Here is a 22,119-nt window from a genome sequence, read left to right as displayed (position 1 = left end):
ATGTATGAGAAGAACCATCCCGATCAAATACTTTGGAGAAATGTAGCAAGTCGTCCAGTTCAAAAACTATAGTTGGTCTATCACTCCGTTGATCATTGTGAGAGGATATGTGAGCAACAAAGTAGTTGACTTGTTTTAAGAAGGGAAATTAACTTTCACTCACGGAGAAAAATTATTATAATAACCTTTTTTGAAACTAAAAACTATGCAAAGAAGAAACTGCATAGGCGCAATTCATTTCCAGCCAGCGCCCCTGCCAACTAAAGTGGACCATTTGTCCCTTTTACCATTTAAGTCCCACAAAACCTATGCTATTTTATGTAAAAAGGGATACCAAAAAGAAAACAAAAAGAAAAAATTCACTCTCAACAATTCTTTCTGCCGAAAGATTCAACAAAATAGCAAATTGAGTCTTTATGGAATCGGACGGCAGACTTTGTCATTTAGATTCCATAACATCAAGCTATACCATTCCAAAACAAAAGAATTTCACACCACGGTTCCCTTGCAATCCAAAATTAATAGGTGCAATTACTCACTTCAACCTGAAATTTTTACTATGCTTTTGAGTATTTAAGGGTATACTTTATTTATTGTCGGTAACTAATCAGAATTAAAAGACACCAGGAAAGGAAGTATCGACAGTTGGTCAAATGTTCAAACATACTTCAAATGCTCAAAGATATTTTCAGGATTTTTCTGAAAAAAAATGTTTTCAGAAAAATCACGAATGATGTTTAGGGAATAGAACTTTGGTTGAACATAAATGCAGTTGGATTTGCCAGAAATTGGTTGGAGACGAATTTGGGACTAATTTCTAATTTTCTGACGCTTCCGTTGGATAAAAATGAAGCCAATGTAAAGATGGTTAGATGTCTAATTGTTTCAAAACCAAAATAAGCTTGGCCGTTTTCGAATATGGATAACCTCCGATCCTGTCCCTCAACTCATTGAGCTGGATCTGGAGTTTTAGCAGCGGATGTATTGCATCTGGCGCTACAAAATAAAGCTGCTAGTTCACTATTCTTCTCACGTTAACCTCTCTGGGACCCTCAGTGTAACACGTTTTCGAGAACCAGCCACTCTGCTAAGTCCCACGCTCTTCTTGTCTTCTCTTAGGTTCCAGTCATGATTGAGTTTGGTATGCATGACATAAATAGGAGGGGACGCAGAGGAGTGTGCCGGTTATTGCAACTCATGCACCATGCGGTACGTTTTACCAAACGAACAAAAAACAAAAATCTGACGTCATTTCTTTTGATTGGCCATATTTAAGGCATATAGAAAAACAGAATAAAAAAAGAACTCTGAAAAAAAGTTCCCTGGTTCCGGACTTTTTGGAACTTGAACAACGGAATTGGACATCTCTCCAGCTACACTCGCCAGAAGGAGAAGGCTTCAATTCAAAGTTCTAGCTGCAAGTCTCGTCTTCTTAACCCAGTATACAACAGCGGAAGTGAGGATGACCCCTTGCGAGGAACCGCAGCCCCAGCAACACAAAACCGCTAAGCCCAAGTACCCAGCAAGTTCCCGTCAATGTGCTGCCATTCCTTCGACAGTTGGGCAAGGCACTTCCAAACTGTGTGCGGACGGGTGGAACCAGTGGAACAAACGGATGGAACGAGTGCAACGAGGCTCAGTCAATATGAAATCTGCAAACGTGCTTGACTAGAGATTCAGAAGACCAGCACTAAATCCTACCACCGCAAATTTTGCAACAATAAGCAGGACACCAGCTGTCAACACTTCAGATCCAGCTCAATGAGCTGAGGCACAGGATCTGATATTACCGAAATATGAGGGCGGTCAGAGTAAAAATCAAGAGTCTCGACAAGGGGACTAAGAAGGTTGTGGACTTTTACAGATGAGTGTGGAAATTAGAGAATCAGCCAACGATTCTCGGGCGGCAAATGCAACAGAATCGACCGCAAATGAGACGTTGATAGAAGGACTGGTGGACCTTGACGTGAGGGGCAGTTACTGCAGGAAGAAACGGCGGCCCTGAATGCAGCGTTAAAGAGCACTAGAGAGCAATAGGGATCACAACCAGAAAGCAATAGATGTCAAAACCGTAGCCAAAGTTGAGTCTCATAGATACCGTCGCTGTGGTGTTGATGTCCAATAAGGGAACCTTAAGGGCACAGACTTGGGAAACAGTAGAGCTTTAAATGCGGTTTAATATTCGATTGTGCAGTCCCTTGAGATGCAAGAAGAAATTATGCATTTAATGAAGAATGGTTTCCGGGTGATGAAACTTTGGCTACAACAAATAATCAAGAGGGCCACGCAAAACATTGAGTGCTATGCGTACCAAGTGAAACGGCACCAGTCTCGAAACATCCCAAATAGGGAGAAATTAAGCAAGGATTGGTCTGTGCAAGAACATAATCCATCCAGGACTGATCTAGCCACCATTGTGTCACCTCTTTTTGTACTGAAATGAACCGCAGCTTCAAAAGCAACGTCAGTGGGAGAAAATAGCGCTTCACCGGTACTAGTGAAGCCGATATTGGCGGAGTTGAACGAAGAGCTGTAGTGGACACCGGCAGTTGTGTAAACCTCATTTCTAAGGAGATAACAGAACAATGGCCCGTGCCATTGCAGAATTATGAACGTACAGTGTACCATGTGGAGGACAAGAAGATCCAACTCTTGCGTAAAAGATCTTGCCAGTCAGCATGGGAGTTAATATTGTGTCCAATGCAGACTTTCTGGCAGCTTGATGCTGCCAGTGGACATCATCCTTGGCACTGCCTTCCTTAGGCCCAATCAGTTTTTGACCAATTTCCTTACAAGACCATTATTCACTGTCACAACTGAATAAACAGCGGTCTTATTGAATTGTGTAGTCAAGACTAAAGTGGTTGCCAACCTTGTCGGCCACGGGCCAAGTGAGATTAAAGGCTTCGAAGGATGATTACTGACATCCAGATGCCTAAACGCAACGGAAATATAGCCCTACGGGAGACATCCCTTAAACGTTGAGATTTCTTAGAACAGACTTAACATTCGTCGAGGAAATCTGGTCTCGGAAATGAACTGGCCCAAGAAGTCACTACTGACAATTCTTGTGATTTACACGTGCGATGACGGGGGACAGGGGCCAAGGTAAAGTAGTTTTCGAAAAAAAATGACGAAGCAGGTGTTAAGGTTGATGCGGGTGCACTAATTGCCATAGTCCGGAAGGTTGCCTTGCCAAAAAACCGAGAGAAGCATGAAAATACTAACTGGCTCTTCGAACAATTTTACGAATTCGAGAATGTCATCCTCAGTCAGATAGCGTAATAAAATCCTGAGCAGGCTTCTGAACAACATCGCCAAAATCCACTGATGAAGTTCATGCCTAATTCTCACGAACCGTGGAACAAGTTTTGCAGAAACTGACAACGCCATTGGACTCCGTCTCCAACTATTTGGTAATTGGCCAGTGGGCATTTTTTCACTGGGATAAGGGGACCAATGTGTTCTGTCACAAACAAAAAAACAAAAAAACTTTGTTTTCAACGGGGTGTGAAAGCAGCGTACACCAAATTATAGAGCAGGCTTCCAAATTTTCGAAACAAAGCCGAACAATATCCCACAAACGAGCTCAGAATTAGTGAGAACAACTTGAAGCTCTTTGGAATCAACCTAGAGATTGTTCAGCGTTCCATCACAAGAACATTTGGCGTTTATAAGTTTAGATTTTGGATCATCTCTTTTCCGTCAGCTGATGAAAATTGGAATAGAGGCTCCTTGGAGGTTGTGATACCTGTATAACCATCTTTAATTGTTCATATTGTTTATGGCAATAAAGTTTATTACGATGTAATAATTTAGTTCAGGTTTCAGTTTACCCTTCGTTCTTATTTCACCTCTAGATAGTGATTCACGTTTCTTGTTTCAAGATGCTCTTAATCAATTGATCATTGTTTCCCGCCGCGTGATCAGGCATGTCTGTTCACCTGATCCCTTTGGTTTATAACCAATTCGTTTTTTTCTTCTCATTTCTTAGTTGTCTTTTTCCTCATGTCAGTTGCTTAAATCTTTTCAATTTCTCGCTGCATGGACAAGTATAGAATTTAGTACTTATTCCGCCCAGCGAAATCCAAACTAAAACAAAATTACGCTCTTGCGAGCCAAAATGCTACATCAATTAAGTAGAGTACCACATGGAGCAGCCAGCAAACAAAAGAACACCACTAACCGTTCTCCAGTCCGTTGTTCTAATTGTGGGGGAAGATGGCTCCCTATTCCCCAGAACCAATGCATTGCAAAAAGCAAAACTTGCAATAGCTGCGGTTTGTTGAACCATTCCGCTAAAGTTTGTCGTTAACAAAAGAATCAAAAACCTCAAAACACAAAAAAAATCGGTTAATAACGTAGATAGGCAACCCTCCTCCTCTCTATTGATCTAATTGTGGGGAAAACTGGCTCCCTTAAACCCGGGACAAATGCATTGCAAAAGGTCTCTGTTTCCTGGGGTCTCCGTAAACTTCCTAGGAACTGGACGAATCTAACTATAGTAGTGGCTACAGTCCGTAATGATTTCGCTAAAACAGAACCACTGAACATGCCAATCAGAATCGGTAATATTTGCACAACTCTACTCGTCGAATCCGGACAAGCTTATAGTATTTTAAAACAATCCCTCGTGAGTTTTCAACAGCAATTTGCATGCGATCTGAGTTTGCAAAAACAATAAACCACAATTTCGAACCTTCTCAAACGAACCGATCCAAATCGAGGCTAAAATCAGACACCCGTAAATAGCAACGGATGACACACTCCAGCTGCCATGTCCACAGTAGTTGCTGATAGCCTTAAAGTACTCCCTGGCCGCAATCTTTTCGATCAGCTACGACTTGCAAATACAAAATCAATTTTACAAAAAGGTAACTAAGTTCAAAACATTTCACCACAATCAAAATATAAAAAAAGATAGTCTTACATTTCCCTGACTTAATAACTCGAATTGGACAATCAAAAATCACGTAGCAAAATCTAAACATTACAGAAATTTGCAACCCTGGCATCAAGAAAGGAGATGCATACCCATTAATCTAAAAAATAAATTAAATAATGAAATCAAAAAATTGCTAAACAAAAATTATACAATAAAACATACAAATTGCTCGGACCAATGTTTCATTTCAACATATTTAGTCATTGTTAAAAAATACCAGTCAAGAAAACTTTCACTTGATAAAAATTTACTCAATAAAGCAATTCACAAAAACTAAGTTCAAAACATTTCACCACAATCAAAATATAAAAAAAGATAGTCTTACATTTCCCTGACTTAATAACTCGAATTGGACAATCAAAAATCACGTAGCAAAATCTAAACATTACAGAAATTTGCAACCCTGGCATCAAGAAAGGAGATGCATACCCATTAATCTAAAAAATAAATTAAATAATGAACTCAAAAAATTGCTGAACAAAAATTATACAATAAAACATACAAATTGCTCGGACCAATGTTTCATTTCAACATATTTAGTCATTGTTAAAAAATGCCAGTCAAGAAAACTTTCACTTGATAAAAATTTACTCAATAAAGCAATTCACAAAAATAAGGACCAAATGTCGAAAATTGATACATAATCAAATCCATATCTAAACAAATCAGTGACCCCCGTTGCAAAGCACCACATATTTCCTCACATTGGACCTTAAATATGCATACAGCCAGTTAAATTTAGACCCTGATACAGCTATACAGCTATCTATTGTAATTTTGATGTAATATGCGGGATCATGACTGGCACGCTTAGATCTCAAACTGGATTTTATTGCATCACAGATATTTTGGCGGAATTTGAAAAGGCCATGGCCTATAAATTAAAAGGATTTAAAAATGCATTTTGCTTTTTTGACGACGTCTTAATTGTCAGTAAAGGATCAGACGAAGATCATAAACAATATTTATCAAACTGTCTCAAAAACTGGACCCAGAAAACCTTAGAATTTGTCTTCTGATGTGACATTTTGCTAAAATAGAAACTGACTGACTACATTATCAAATATCACAATCGGTATATCGTCGATTGAAAGTAAAACAACTGCTACTTTGTCACTTGGAGTAGCAAAAGACAAAAGAAATATTGCACTTTTCTTGGTTCAGCGCAATACTTAAGCCTACTCATTCGGAATCTTGCACAAATTAGTTATCAGTTACGCCCATTACTGAAAAAACAATCACAGTCATTTGAATTGAATCACACAAATTTTGTTTTATTGAAATAAAAGATTGAATTGCAAATGCAACCGAAAATTGTCATTACAAACCGCAACTCGAAACGCAAGTTAATTGTGATGCTTCACGCTCCAGGCTTAGCGCTGCCCTTGAACAGTTAACATTGGATGGGTAGAGACCGGTCGTTTTTAATTCTAGATTCCCGAACTCTTGTGAAGAGAGATACAGTGTCATTGAATTAGAAATTCTAGTTGTAGTTTGGTCTATTGAATACATCAAACGCTATTTGTACGGATAACAATTTTAAGTTATTACAGATCACAGAGCTCTCATCTCAATCTTGAAGGAAAACCTTTCAAATAAGCCGCCTCACTCGTTGGTTAGATAATCTTTTACCTTACCAGTTTTAAAATGAATAAATGACAGGTGTGAAAAGGGGCCTGGTCGACTCCATATCTCAACAACCTAATCAAAATCTAAAAAAGTTTCTGCTTATGATGAGGAAAATATTGTCGCAAAACTTTAGAAAAACTCCCCAAATTTTAGATATAGTCAACCTGCACCTCATTTACAAAATTTGCTAAAAAATAATGCTCTTGCACCGCGAATTACAACTAATAGTAAAACTATCATGATTTCAAAAAAGACAATTAGCACTCTTGACACTCGCTTACACACGCATGAACTTCAATTATCTCATGCAAGGCGAAATCCAATAACAAATACCAATTACATTGAAAACAGTTCTAAATATGATTACCCCGCGTCGCAAATACCAATTAACGCTACACTCGCTAAGCGAAATCTGCCCCAATTTAATCATTCTCACGAAATTTAGAGGGTAAAGTATTCATTTAATGTAACAGAGAAACTCATATTTATAAGCCTGTTTTCCATCTAAATAATAGACATTCCAATCATATTTTCAAAAGTCGATTACACACGCATGAACTTCATTCATCTCCAGAAAAACAAAATCCATTAAAAAATACCAATTTCATTGAAAACAGTTCTAAATATGATTACCCCGCGTCGCAAATACCAATTAACACTACACTCGCTAAGCGAAATCTGCCTCAATTTAATCATTCTCACGAAAATTAGAGGGTAAAGTATTCATTTAATGTAACAGAGAAACTCATATTTATAAGCCTAATTTCCATCTAATTATAAGACATTGCAATCAAATTTTCAAAAGTCACCCAACAAGAATAAAAGCATTAGTTTTTACCCAATATAGTTCTCAAAATCAATCGCCAATATCTGTCTCAAAACCACAAATTAACTTTCCTCAAAAATTTAATTTAAATCAAAAATCAAATTAATTTAAACTTGATAAAGAAAATCAGTAAGCCTCCCATGAAGCGAATTAATCGAGTCCGATTCGGTGACTCTTCCCGCACAGCGAATCCACCTCCTACACCTACTGCACCAATATCATCAGCGCCATCCTCAAACGTCAGCACACCACTCACACCCAGCCCGCAAGTACCTATCTTCGACTACATAATAGGAAAGTATATAGCAAGTCGTTGATGGCCTCCCTAACAAGTCAAGACGCGGTCCTCAAAGAGGTGCGTGACTGCATTCTAACCGAGAACGAACAGAGATTGAAAGAACTAAACCCGTACATTCATTCCTATTGGCGGGATCTACATTTCTGTTCCGTTTGTTTCTGCATAGACTAAAATATTGCAATTCCGGAAGTTTTGCGGGAAGCGCTTATAGACGATCTCAACGCAAGCCACCCAGGTACCTAGGGAATGATATGTATGGCTACACATTACTGGTAGCCATACATGTACAGTGAGCTAACCGTCAAATCTACTGAACGTAAACCTTTGACTGCATTTGGTAGGAACATTAAAACTGTAGGTCCCTTAAGCAATTTCACTCTCATATACGGTGTGCTGAATTGAATCAATGAACAATCTATTGCGGCTTCCTCGCCGCGATAAGTCGTATTTCTAAGTTCTCTACTGCATGTATATTAGAAAAACAAATGGTACTAACGTACAAAAGTTTTTGGACATGTATATTGGAAGTCCCGGAATACCACGTTTCATTCTTTTGGACCAAGCAGAAGGTCATGTGGGACATCGAGTAAAGACTTCCTGTAAACAGAACAATATTGAAATTATTGAAGCTCCTGTCAACGATCATCGAGCTATTGGAGTGGAGAAATACTAATACCGACAAATAACAATAGAATTGCATGTAATAAAGAAGAAAAATTGGCTATTAATTTGTTCATTATAAAGCATGCCATATAGTTTATAAAACACCAACTGCGAATATGTAAACAGAAAACTATCAAGATTTAGCCCTTCGAAGCCACTTAGAAAACGTAATACCCCGCTGAGCGTATTCTGTACTAAACTTGATTTGTTTAAACTCTCTCACGAGAATATTATCAAGTATTATTTAGATGAAGACACAGTCACCCCATAGCCATCCTCCCTGACGATAATTGGCAAAATGACTACAGAACCGATATCGAGGTGAAGAAGGGAATGCTTAGATCAACCAGGGATACTAACGATCGGTAGAGTAACAGCACGGATGGCGAATTAACATTTGTTCCTACCTCGCTGTGGAGACCAATACCTCTATGGGAACGCGTGGTGCAAGTGAAGATAGCACGTGAAAATTATGGAAACATCGTTCAAAGAAAAATGTTGAAGGATTGTACGAGGTGCTAGCACTTGGATTGCATTTATTTAAAAGTAGCCCGACAACGTCCACAATCAAAGAACCGTGGAAAGCTATTGTGGCTTTCCGCAATAACGATATTGCAATTTTCGGGACCCAATAACAGCGCCAGACATCCCTAATGATGTATGCTGACGGTCGCGGACCGCGTAAAAGGGAAAATATAGACGAAGAACAAATCGACAGCCTCATTAAAGAGCGCACCCGAAGAATTAAAGGGGACAACAAAATGAAAGACAAACGACAGGACCCAGGCAGCGGCGTATCCTCTTCCAGAACAAATAATGAACGCGCAGTGCGGGAGCTCATTCCCAAATGCCATTTTTTTCTGCTCTGCAAAATCAACTAGAATTAGCCAACCCGGATTCACTAAGCAAAACCATCATCCCTTTAACAAACGCTCCAACATCAGCTTTGCAACAGGTTCCTTATCCTCCTGGAAATCAGTTAAACGAGACAAACGCTCTTTTGGTTGAAATAGCCAAAAACCAACATACTATGGCTTTGAGGACTCTTCTCCAGACTCCGAAGTTGTGGCACTACCAAAGAGACCACGTAGAGCAGGTGAAGTGGAAAATATCCAGTCACCAAACATTTCGGTAATGGAAACCATCCAAACGACTGCCGAGCAAGTTCGGGCGCAATAAGCATCTCTCCAGTCATCGGGACTGTCTTCGCCCCCTTTAATCCGCGAGTTTGTTACTCAGCAGATCAGAGGACCCCGACACTCGAAGAGGACTTTATCTCGATGACGGTTTACGAAGCCGAGAACCTAGAAAAATTGGATTGAAGTTCCCAGATTCAACTTAAAGTCGTTCCAACTCATTGAACCTGGCCTTGCATTATATTATATTCCATATTTTTTGCTATGATAACCACCAAATATTTTGTTAATACATATTTAACCGGGGACCAAGTATTAACTTGATAAAATTGTCATTAATATTAAAGATTGTCCTATTGTACAATTTTTTTTTGCCCAAGGGGGTATGTGATATCTGTATATTCATCATCATTTGTTCATTTTATTTAGTGCAGTAAATTTTTCTACGATGTTTTATTTAGGTTCAGATTTCACCTCTAGTTAAATGTTCACGTTTCCCGCTTCAAGTTGCTCTTAATCAGTTGATCATTAGTTCGAGCCTTGTGATCAGACAGGTTTCTGCATCGTTTTTTATCTTATCATTTCATAAGTCAAAATCAGTTTCTACAAATTTTTCAAATTTGCACCGGAAGATCAGGTACAAAATTTAGTACATATTTTGCCAAGCGAAATCAAAACTGTAACAAAACTACGCTCTCGTGTGCAAAAGCGTATATCAATAGGTAAATTACGACTGAAGTCACCCCTGCAGTGCTCTCTAAAATAAAAGCAGATGTTCAATTTTACGCTGAAGCACATGAAATTACGGAGGCAAACAAAGGGAACAAGCAGGGGGCCAACAGCGAAAAAAAGCATTGGAGCATATTTTCTCTAATGTTAGAGACTACTTGGCAAAAGATGACAGTGAATTCGGCCCAACCAACATAATGGAGGACAACATTGACACTAGCTGCAACCCACCGATCAAACTTCCGGCCTAAAAGACCACCACGGCTCAGCTTAAGAGACAAAGAAAAAAGTGCAACAGCTGCTCAATTCGGACAATATCGAGCCGTCAAAAGGTGATTGAATTAATCCTGTTGTCCTATTGGGAAAAAACGACACTTTATCTCTGTGTGTAGAATTCCCTTACTCAACGCGGCCATTGAAGAGGACGCCTTTTCTTTACCCTGATTTGACCAAATCCTAAATTGCTTGGAAGAGCCTCAATTTTACAGCTCTTCGGACGTAGTGCCGGGCTACTGCCAAAAACATTTCACTGAGAGTGCGTGGCCAAAAACAGCCTTCTTAGCGCCAGACGGAGGCGCCTGCAAATTTCAAAAACTAGTCAAAAAACAGTTGTATTATTTTGTGACCATTTTTATTGATGAAATCATCTACAGTCAGAGCTTCAAGAGGATCTCCAAAACCTAAAAACTGTACCGGATAGACTCGAGTCAGCGGGATTGAAAATAAAGCCCTCAAAATCCAAACTGAATCAAAGAGCGATGTCCTACTCTGGATATCACATCGGAGTGGATGGAATTTGACGAGATGAGGTGAAACTGCACGCTATATCAAAGTGGTTAGATAATTTGTTGGCTTCTGTAGCTACTACCGACAATTTCTCAAACACTTTGCGGGTAAAGCGATGCTCCTGTGTGAGTTTACTAAAAACACCCGCAATTCTATTGGAAGGAGTTTTGCCATCGTTTCAATGGAGATCTCAAGAATGTACTCATCGAAGCACCAGTTTTGGGCCATCCAAATTACAACTGACTTTTGTTTTAGACACTGACTGTAAAAACAAGAGCATTGCGGCAAGTCCTCTCGAGTCTAGACATTAACACGGGAAATCCACTAGCTTTTGCTATTAATGTGCTCACGCTAACAGTTGTAAACTGTAAGACAACGAAGAAGGAGGCTTTGGTGTTTATCCAAGCAATAAAGTGGTTCCGCCGCGGTTTGGTGGGTATACTATTTTTTATTCGGACAGACCACGCAAGTTTGCAATGGTTCGTTTTGTCAGAGCGCTGAAGCAATTGCATACAGAATTTTTACGGTGTTGCAACTAATTGACTTCCAAGTAGTTCATCGGCCTGGTGGGAAACATGGCGGTTCAGACGCTCTGTCTAGTAAAAAACAAGGGATCCTGTTTGACAGTAGGGTGAGGAACAAGCAGTAACTGGATCTTTCTCCGAACCCATGAACGTGAAGACGGTAGTAGCTTATTTACGAGACTCAAAGGTCTCTCTCTTATCAATAGAGGAGCGTTCAGAAGAGGGCAAGGCCTCAGTGGACCTCAAAGCACGCAGTGAAGAATCAAAGCCTTATAGAGAGAAGACTCAGCTATCGCCACGATTCTGCAGAAGCCTACGGTACCACTGAACGACAGACAGTAAAACTACAGTTTTTTTTGGAGTAAACGCAATGACGAGGGAACAGATTCAGATTCTGGGATTCGAAGTCTTCGGACTAAGGAGCAATTGAGACTAAATGATGATGAAAGGCGGTGTTCTCATTCGGGCTTTGCATTACTAAAGATTCTCGATAGAAGTTAACAATGGTTCTGGTGGCACACGATGAGAATAAAAATTTATCAATGGACCAGAAATTGCAACCCATGCGCAGAGCGGCGGACAGCGGGCACGATCTTAACATCCCGTTAGCGTTTGGAGACGAAGCCGTCCACCCGATTGAATTTTTGTTCTCCAAACCCCCAGATGCAGAGCTTGCAGCCCACGAGTACACTCAAAATTTGGATGAAACGTTTCGGGAAGCACACTTGGCTGCTTGTGAGACCATAAATGCAGCACAAATAAAACAGAAAAACAGGTTTTTGAAGAAAACGTTTGAAAACCGCATCAGAAAGACGACAAGATGGGGTTCTCTCCTCCTCAGCTGAAGTTCTACCTCCCAAGGAGTGGCACATATACGGTTTTACAAAAAATTAATAGCAAAATTATTTCATAGAAGATATAAAAACGCGATATAGCAATGAATGTGCGATATAGCAAGCCGAAACCCTTTAAAGCACAATCAGAAGAAGATGATCAGACTCTGCGTAGATTTAAAAGAATTGCTGGAAGATCACGAACTCAGCAAGTATAAGCCTGTATATGACATGAAGGACGACAATTAAGTAAGTGGAGATAGGCGAAATATTTTTATGGAAGCAACTCTAGTTATGACACTGATGAGTGGAATCAATGGTGATTCAACACCAGTCGCTAACGCAATCGAACAAGATTAGGAGGCAGAAATTGACGCAAATGAAGAGCAACTGGTGATCGTTGCAGAAGAACAGAACGAAAAAAAACAATGACGAACAGCGCCAATATCCGCAACGAACTCACCGAACGCACCGAAGAACGCAGCCAACAGTAGAACGAATTCTACTCGAAATTTTCTAAAAATTCTCATGATAATTTTTATCAAGACGAGGGAAATACAATATCAATGCAGAAATTACGCATTAAATACGATACAAATTTTATATATGGTAACAGTATTTAGGTGAAAACTTTTTGGGGGCCTGAATTGGTACTTTATAATGCACTAGGTCAAAGTAAATTAACAATCGCAAACAGTAGCAGTCTTATTGTTTAGTTTTTTAGTATAAATAGGGGAGTTTTTACTTTCAAAATCAGTCTGCTGGGTTTCTTTTTGTGGGCTTAACTTCTTATTCTGCTTAATAATAGTTTGTGCGTGCTAACATGCTGCGAAACCGTCTCATATACTGGGCTATTCTCTTCAAACTTGGTGATTTCTATGAAGATGATGGGCTAGAGTCACGATTGTTGTTCATCCCAAAGAGAGCGGTGAGAGGCGATGAATGTATTTGTACCCTTTCTAAGGCTCCCACAAAACCCAACTAAATCTCGCAAAACACAAACTTACAAAAGATGTGGCTCAGCAGTGAGACAACAACAACCATGGACGCATTTGTTTTTCCCCTGTGGTCAAGGAAAGTTACAGAAACATAACTGATGGTGCTGTTATTGAAATGGAAAACGAACATTAAGACTTCAACAGAAATATCAGCTACTCATTGAACGAATGCCAAAGTTTAGCAATCGTTCAAATGTGGTGCAAGTGGAGACAAAGCAAGAGAGACAAGTAAACGTGCTCTTGGCAGCAGGAGCGACACTAATCCGTAGTCAAAAGCTGGACGCAGTAGACTGCAAATTATTATCCATATTCAGTTTATGCAGATCACAGTTAGCAAGACATATAGAAAAACTACATGATGAAAACCAGAGAAACAGGCGGAATTTGGACTGGTTAAACACTCAATCGGAGAATTTCAAGAGCAAAACCGACAGAAACTCAGACTCGCTTGCCACACGAATCCATGAGATTGGCAAAGAATTGGAATTGATGGGCCATTGGGGATGCAAGATAACCCAAGCGAATCAAGACTGTCTAAAAGTAAACTTGAGGATGGAAAATTAGCTAAGAAAAGCATCAAGGGTAAAATGTTTTTGTGCGCGTCATTTTGACCAACATAGGAAGTGTCCTCAAGAATGCCCTGGTTTCTCTAACTAAAGGTCTACTATCAGCTAGATTCCTACTGCCATCGCAAATTAGGGATATCTTGTCAAAATGGAGCAAACAGCTGGTTCCCAACAACATTCAACGGCAAGATGTCAAATATTAGGAAGTCGATTTTTTTTAAAAATACCGGAAGTAACCTCCATTGGACTCCATATTTAACTCAAAATTCTTCTCCATCAAACCAATGCAAAATATCAAATGTATTGGTTTGTAGCGATTGCGCAAACAGGAAGCAGTGGGAGGACGGCAAATGTTTACAATTTTGAGAATGAAAAATTGGTACTCTCCCCAAGGCAGGTTTTTTTTGGGGAATAGGATAGACTTGAATTAGTCAAACGCCATGACAGTGAATGTTTTTGGTTCTGAAAGAAACTGTTAGCTCTAACGCGATCAGCGAAGAGCTATTGTCTTAGCAGCATATATTTTGACCAAAAAACGGATTCCATGGAAACGTGTCCACAAAAAGTAGTCCCGTTGCCCACCATCGAGAAAAAAAAACATATCGAAGCAAAACCGTCAAATTGAAACTAAACCATCCACCGGAAGGAAGTATTGTGCCAGGAAACAACCTTGATTGTCCAAAATTTTCATTGAGCATGAAGAAATGCAACGTAAGGACTGCTTTGAGAAGCTGTTGAAACACGGCGTAGTTCAATTCAGCAGTTTCATAATCCTCGCTATTTGGTACGCATGATATAAATAGAAGGGGATGCTGAGGAGAGGGCAGAAAATTCCAACTCATGCTCCTTGCGTTACTTATTACTAAACAAAAAAAGCAAAATTCTGACGTCAATTCTTCTGATTGGTTATACATAAGGCACATGAAAAAAAGATAAAAGGAACACTCTGAAAGAGTCAAGTTCCCATGTTTCGGACTTTTTACAGCTTGAACATTATTATAGGCCCTCTCTACAGCTAACTTCTCCAGAAGAAAAAGAAGACTTGAACTCAACCTTCTAGCTGCAGCTCTCTTCCTCCTAACCCAGTAGCCAACAGCTGAAGGGAGGTTGACACCTTGCCGAAGGGAACAAAAAAGGAGCAAGGAAAAACTCGAGGCTTAGCAGGCGGGCCTGCTCTCAAATACGTGTTCAATTACGCAATGGGCAATCTTACAGAGAGAGAAAAAAGGAATTTGAGAGTGAAGAGTACAGAAAAAGTAAAGAGAAATTGTTTGCTGGACTTTTCAAACACAAAAAGAGACAGCTTTAGGCATGGCTCACTGTGAGGAACACTACACACGCACTCCTGTTGCATAAATTTTTCCCCGCTAAATCGTCATGATCAATTACGTAGAAACTGGAAATCATTTCCAAGCGGTCAGCGACATTTTTGGCAAGAAAATTATGGTAGACAAGGCGTTCACAAAATCCATAAAAACTAAACAAAACCTGGCAACCTATCAAACTCATACTCAGTATTTCAAAGTACTCAATAAAAATAATACGCAACGTAATAACTCTGTTGAACATTGGTGAACATTATTGGTTTAAACAGGTTTCACTATAAAATTCTAGGAAAAAAAGATAAAAAAGATGATGCTCTCCAAAGTCGTAATTTTTGTTCATTTTTTAGGTTCAAAAAAACTAGGAATCAATGCTCCCGTAAGATTTCTTGGTACTTCGTCAGAGATATTTTCCAGGCATATGAGTGGTTCATGTTATGGGTTCTATTCATATATCGTCGGAGAAACAGAATTTATGCATCAAAAACAGTATTAAGATCGGTTTCAGGATCCAGTTACGACGGAATGCAAATTGGCACCATAAAAAAAAGTCAAAATACACCCTTTTTTATGGTGCCAATTTGCATTCCGTCGTAACTGGATCCTGAAACCGACCTTAATACTGTTTTTGATGCATAATTTGTCAAAAAGATAGCAGAGTTCACAACTAAATTGAAATTCATCCTAATGTAATCGAACTTGATGCTTTAAATTTATGCAGATTTTATTTAACATGATTTCTATAAATTAAGGTAATTAAATTAAACTCTGTTTGATTTTTTCGGGTGAATTTTGATTACAAAAAAATATTGGGAGTAAATACTAAGCTTCGTTTGAAGATATTCCGGATAAATGGTAAGTATGCTTCAAGTGAAATGTACTTACGAAAGTAGAACTGCCCAATTCGCTGAGACAAAAGGGTCTTCAAATGCGCAATTTACTTGTAAAACATCCTGCCATGAAAACTAAGATGAAAAACTTCTAATTTATTTAACATGAAGCACCTCAAATTTCTGCCCTCGTTGACATTCCTCTTCATTCAAGCCAATAAATTTATGAATTGACTATCCTTACAACCCCACTAAGCTAGAATGATCTTTATTTACTATTGTATAACATCCCTTCTCTGTGAGTTAAGTTTAGGCTGAGCAAAAACCAGCCACCACTGAAGACCACTACGCCCCAGTTGTTTTAGATCAACTTACGCACATCTTAAAAGTGCTATATCTGAAAAATTCCGCTCCAATATGGTACCCTGAACATAGCTATTTCCTATTATCAGTTTCATAACTGTCAAATTTCAAGGACTCTATAAATCTGCTATGTGATATGCTGAGCAGAAAATTTAAGCTGCACGCTGAAAAACTTTTCTTGAAAATGATTTAAGTTGAAGTTAATAAAGATATTAAGTTCTGGTAAATTTCTTCTTTTCAATGTTCGATTAATGAGAACACGCTCTATGAAAAAAATGGCATTTTAACAAAATTACAGTTAAAAATTATTTGAAAGAAAATTTAGTTTGACGTTTATAATGAGAAAATGTTTGATTTATTCAGAGCTCTATTGACGAGAACGAGTTCTACGAAGATAAATTGGTGGAAATACAAAAAAAGAGAGGTAGGTGTCTTCCCAAAACTGACGCATAAGCTGATCTAACAATACTGAGAAACTAATTGAAATTTTTGTTAATTTTTAATATTTCAATTTGATCTAATTATTTCACTAGTTTTTGCTCAGGGCCATTGAAAAACTAATTAGAAGGAAAAAATTTTGCTTATTATAAATGACTTCAATAATTCCAAGCATTCCTTTTTTCCAGATATAAACAATGTCGAATAAATCAATAGTGGTTTCCAGCCACAAATTCTGTCAAAGCAACCAACGATATCTTTCATACGTAAATTTGTACCACTCAGATGTATGGTTGCATAAAGTACACATTTTGGTTTCTATGGAATAAATTATAAAAATTATTAATGTAGTGTTTATTCCTTTATATCTTTTTCTCTTGAACAATCTTGAATTTATTGTTTAGCCAAATAAGATGAGCTTTAGTTTTATATGTCCTCTTGGTCAACAATGTTCAATTTGGTACAATTGTCATGAGGAGAAAGATATTTTCTTCGCTCGGGTGCCTATTCGGGAAATTATAAACCCTCAGAAGCATTCACCACTTTTTTCGATTAGACTACATGATCAGACTACGTGGCAATTGGAAATTAATTTGGAGCAGTATTAAATCAATATTTTAAAGTTTATATTGAGAAAAAAATTGGTTTATTCTGAGCTTTGTTGATGAGAACGAGCTCTTTGAAATTAAATTGATTCAAAAACAAAAAAAATGAGAGATAGAGGTCTTCTCCATAATGACGCAGGAAAGGAGCTAGTATTGCTGGAAATCTAAATCATATCCTTGTAGACCCTTATCAAATAAAAATTGTCTGAATATTTGAATACATTTTGCTCCACGCCATTGGAAAAATACTTATAGTGAGGTTATGTTCCCCATTATACATAACTTCGATCATTCCAAGCAACCATTTTCTCCAGATGTGCTTATGTGGAATAAATCATCTACGGCTTCCAGACTGAATACAAGCAAAACCACCACTGATATCTTTTAAAGTGAAATTTTAACCCTCTGATGTATTTTTGCACGCTTTTGGTTTCAATGGACTAATCTACACGCTTTTGGTTTCAATGGACTAATTTTTAAAGTCTGTTATTCTTGTATCTATTCTATTAATTTTTTGATTAAATCTGTAGAACAATCATAGAACGATTGATCTGCCAAAAGTTATGAACTTTTTTGTTTTTAAACGTCTTCTACTCCAACAATTTTTTTTCGTATGATTGTCATGGAAGAAAAAAGTCTTCTGGGCGCGGATCTTTCTGGTGGAAACTACACACCCTCTGTGGCATCAACTTATTTTCTCGCTTAATCTCAATGATCACCTACGTATAAACAAGTAATCATTTCTGAGAAGTCAGTGACATTTTCTGGAAGAAAATAAATTAGACGAGACGTTCACAAAATTCACAAAAAATTAGGAATCAATTTGATACCTTGCTTCAAGCTTTTCGATAACATATTCATGATCTCACTTCTCGTTTATTTCATGAAACACGCATACCCTCGGTTGCATTCCAAGGTACTTGCCTCACTGAGTTTGTTGTAAATTCACTGAGCCTACGGAACTTTACAAACAAACTATTTAAGTATTACTGAAAATTCTAAATTGCTCAATGTAGAAATGATACTTAACTGAACAAATTTAAAATGGCCACATTATAAGTTTGAACAGATTTTCAGTAGTATAATCTATAAGAAGCAAGATCAGAATAATGATGCCCACAAAGGCATCTATTATGTTTATTTTATGGGTTCATTTCAAAATCAACCAGAGAAAATTTTTATTGGTTCTATTTTTTTTGAATTAGAAAATTTGTTGATACATATTTATTCACAGTTTTTCTGCATAAGAGCTGGTTGTTTGTAAAATATCCTGCCACTAAAAATATGATAACGTATTTAGTGGATTCGTGCCAAACATATTTCACTGAAAAATTTCGGTTTATTTCAAACTTAATATTATTCAGACGGCTAGAAAGCGGTACGTCTTCGGACAACTGCTCAAAAAATTCTCAATTGAATCACTTAAAGTCTATTCTTTTTCATTTTTCAGTTTCTTCAGGCTATTTTGCACCTCGTATTTTTGCCGTTTCCCCAATCCCTCTCCATTCCAATCAACAATTTCACTATTGACCTATCTTACACCCCCACTAAAAAGACGTTCGTTTACTATTTTATAAACTTCTTTCTCTGTCAGCAAGGTTTTATCTGACTTTCCCCAATCCCAAACCAGCCAACACTTAAGCAAACTGCGCCGCAGTTGTTTTGGAAAACTTCGCTCAAATTTGGCATATCTGTCAAGTTCCACATCTGAAAAAATCCGCTCGATTACAGTAGCCTGAGTACAGCTATTCTCAATTATCAATTTTATAACTTTTCAGTTTGGAGGACTCTACCGTTCTGCTAGGTGATATGCGCAACAGAGGTTTTGGGCTGCACGCTGAAAACTGGCACTTTAAGAAGATTACAGACATATTTGAAAGTCGATTTAATTTGACGTTTATAATGAGAAAAAAATTGGTATATTCAGAGCTTTATGGATGAGAACAAGTTCTATGAAATTCACTTGGTTGAAATACAAAAAATAGAGAGAGATGTCTTCCCAATTTTGACGCATAATTCTGAGACACTAACTGATATCTTTTTAATCTTTTATATTTAAATATGATCTAATTATTTCACTAGTTTTTGCTCCACGCCATTGAAAAACTAATTAGAAGGAGAAAATTTCACTTATTATAAATGACTTCAATCATTCCAAGCATTCCTTTTCTCCAGATATAAACAATGTCGAATAAATCAATAGTGGTTTCCAGCCCCAAATTCTGTCGAAGCAACCAATGATATCTTTCATACGTAAATCTGTACCTTTCAGGCGTATGGTTGCATAAAGTACACGCTTTTGGTTTCCATTGAATGATTTATAAGTTTTTAAATCTAGTATACATTCTTTTATATATTTTCCATTTTTCTCCAGAACAATCGTTAATTTATTGTTCAGCCAAAAAAGGTGAGCTTCGTTTTTATATGTCTTCTATCTCAACAATGTTCAAATTGGTGCGATTGTCATGCGGAGAAAAATGTGCTTTTGGCGCGGGTCCTTATGGGGGAAATTTTACACCCACTGAAGCATCCAACACTTTCGATTAGTCTCCATGATCAACTACGTGGAAATTGAAAATCAATTCTCAGCAGTCAGTGACAATTTGTGGGGAAAAATTAAAATGCGTTCTTAAGTCTTAAGACAAGGCGTTCTTAAGTCTCATGAAAAATAGACACAATTTTGTCTCTTACTTCATGTTCTTCAATAATTTTTTCATGGTGTCACTTCAATTTTTTTTTAGAGTTCTATGAAAAATATTCTTATGAACATGATTGAACTCGTACATCAAAGCAAAAAAGTTTAAAAATACAAAAAACTGATTAATTGAATCAATCTAGTTTTATTTCAACACCTTAAGTTTTGTTAGGGACCTTCTAGCAATTGAAAGGAACTACTCTGATCTTTGCTTCCTGGTCATTGACATGACCTGCCTGAGCTCTCTGGTGGTTCCAATACGTTTTGGCCTGTTTATCATAGTGTTTGAAAAGTTATGCCTTGAGCTAATGATACAACCAGATGCTGCACTCCTTCGCACACTGAAAATTTTTGTCATTAACTGAGTCATTCGAAAGGAGCAAGTAGTCAGATTGCAATTAATCACTTTCAAGTGTCAACAACAGGATTAGTTGATTCACTTAAGGGAGATGATGTGTGAATGTCTCGTTGATCATGTGCTAACTTCCTACCCACATATCAGACAAATTATTGCATATGCTTGATAAACTCCTTACTGGCTTTCACAAAGAGAAACGCACTCGCAATCATGGCGATAAAAAAATTCATCTGTCAATGTGTCCAAATCGTGCAGTTCGAAGCCAGTTAATATTTTGGGCGGCAAAAACCGCCGGGAGTAAAGATGCTGCCTTCTGAAATTTCTGTTTTAATTGGTAGAGAAGCAACTGCACTGATGAAAAGTTTCAAAATCAGGAAGCCTTGTTAAACTGTTCAAACGTCTCCGACTTTTTTGCTGAATCTTAGCTATAAATAATTTCTAGTAAGACTGACAAATATGTTTTTTTAATGACATTGCGATGACTCAGAAAATGCTGACAAAATTGTATAGCTCGTTCAAGTAACAATGAGAACATTCATGAGATAATTCTAAATTCGTTAAACTGGAGAAAAATAAAATGATTTAACGGAAACGAACTCCAAAGTTCTACACACTCTAAGCAAGGTCACGTTTGCATTCAACTTCAAATCTATTTTTCGTGCTCAAACGTTTTGGTGTAAATAGCGAGACTGTTTTTGGGGAAATTATTGTAGTTTAATCCGGGTGATGTCTCAAAATAAATAAATAGTCGTGTAATAAACAACATAAATAAAGTCATAAATGCTTTTACAATTTTTGGATTTATTTTCGAGTTTACTGGGCGTACATCAAAACTGATAATTGCTGATATAAGGTCACATTTGCTATAAAAAGTAGTTAAAATTAGTCCTTGTTAAGTTGAATTCTTGTGCGTACAACCAAGTCTTTTACCCAATAAAAAAATTGTCTATGGTCATGTCTTTTGTGTGTTTTTTCGTGTATACAAAATCTACCCATTGAATCACTGGCGCACTTGGGACTGTATTCCCAGTAATTTAGATTTGATTATGTCAATGATAAGATTGGGGTTTAACTCAAATTTGCCGCCCCAATGATTTTGGGGAGTTAGAACACGAGCAGTTGGGAATTTTTGTACGGAATTAAAAAGATTTTTTTTCTTTGCCAAATGAGTCTACTAAAGATATAAATTTTGGAGAATCCTATTTTGATGCTCCCAAAAACTGATAAGTGTGTGACTAGCGCAACGCTGAAAATTTACGGAAAGACAGGAATGTAAGTCTTTTTGAATGTGTTCATAAAAGAAGCAGAATAACACGAGATTGAGCAAAAGGTTTCCATATTTCTGGAGGAAGAATTGATCTGTGAAAATACAGCAGAAGAAATAAAAGTTTCAGAAAAAGTTGTCAAAAGATGCCTGGGCAAGGACACCACCAGCAGAGAAATCAAAACTCCTACAGAAGTGCCAGCAAAAGTGGTTGAAGCAATGTGTGAGTGCTCTCCAAACTATTTTAAGCAGTTTCAAAATGATTGTAGTTGATTGTGTTTAACGAAAACGTCAACGACTTTTCGAAATTG

At 37.7% G+C, this 22,119-nt stretch overlaps 1 protein-coding gene across 1 annotated transcript in view; it reads left to right on the top strand.

Annotated features, from left to right (window-relative positions):
- LOC142335829 (eukaryotic translation initiation factor 3 subunit C-like) overlaps positions 1 to 22,119 on the top strand; it is a 137,829-nt gene that overhangs the window by 55,317 nt on the left and 60,393 nt on the right. The gene's annotated exons all lie outside the window — the stretch shown is intronic.

The sequence above is a fragment of the Convolutriloba macropyga genome, chromosome 1 (genome assembly GCF_964194025.1).
Source record: "Convolutriloba macropyga chromosome 1, txConMacr16.3, whole genome shotgun sequence".
NCBI lineage: Eukaryota > Metazoa > Xenacoelomorpha > Acoela > Convolutidae > Convolutriloba > Convolutriloba macropyga.
Note: the sequence above shows the minus strand (reverse complement) of the source record. Positions and strands in the feature narration are given on the sequence as shown.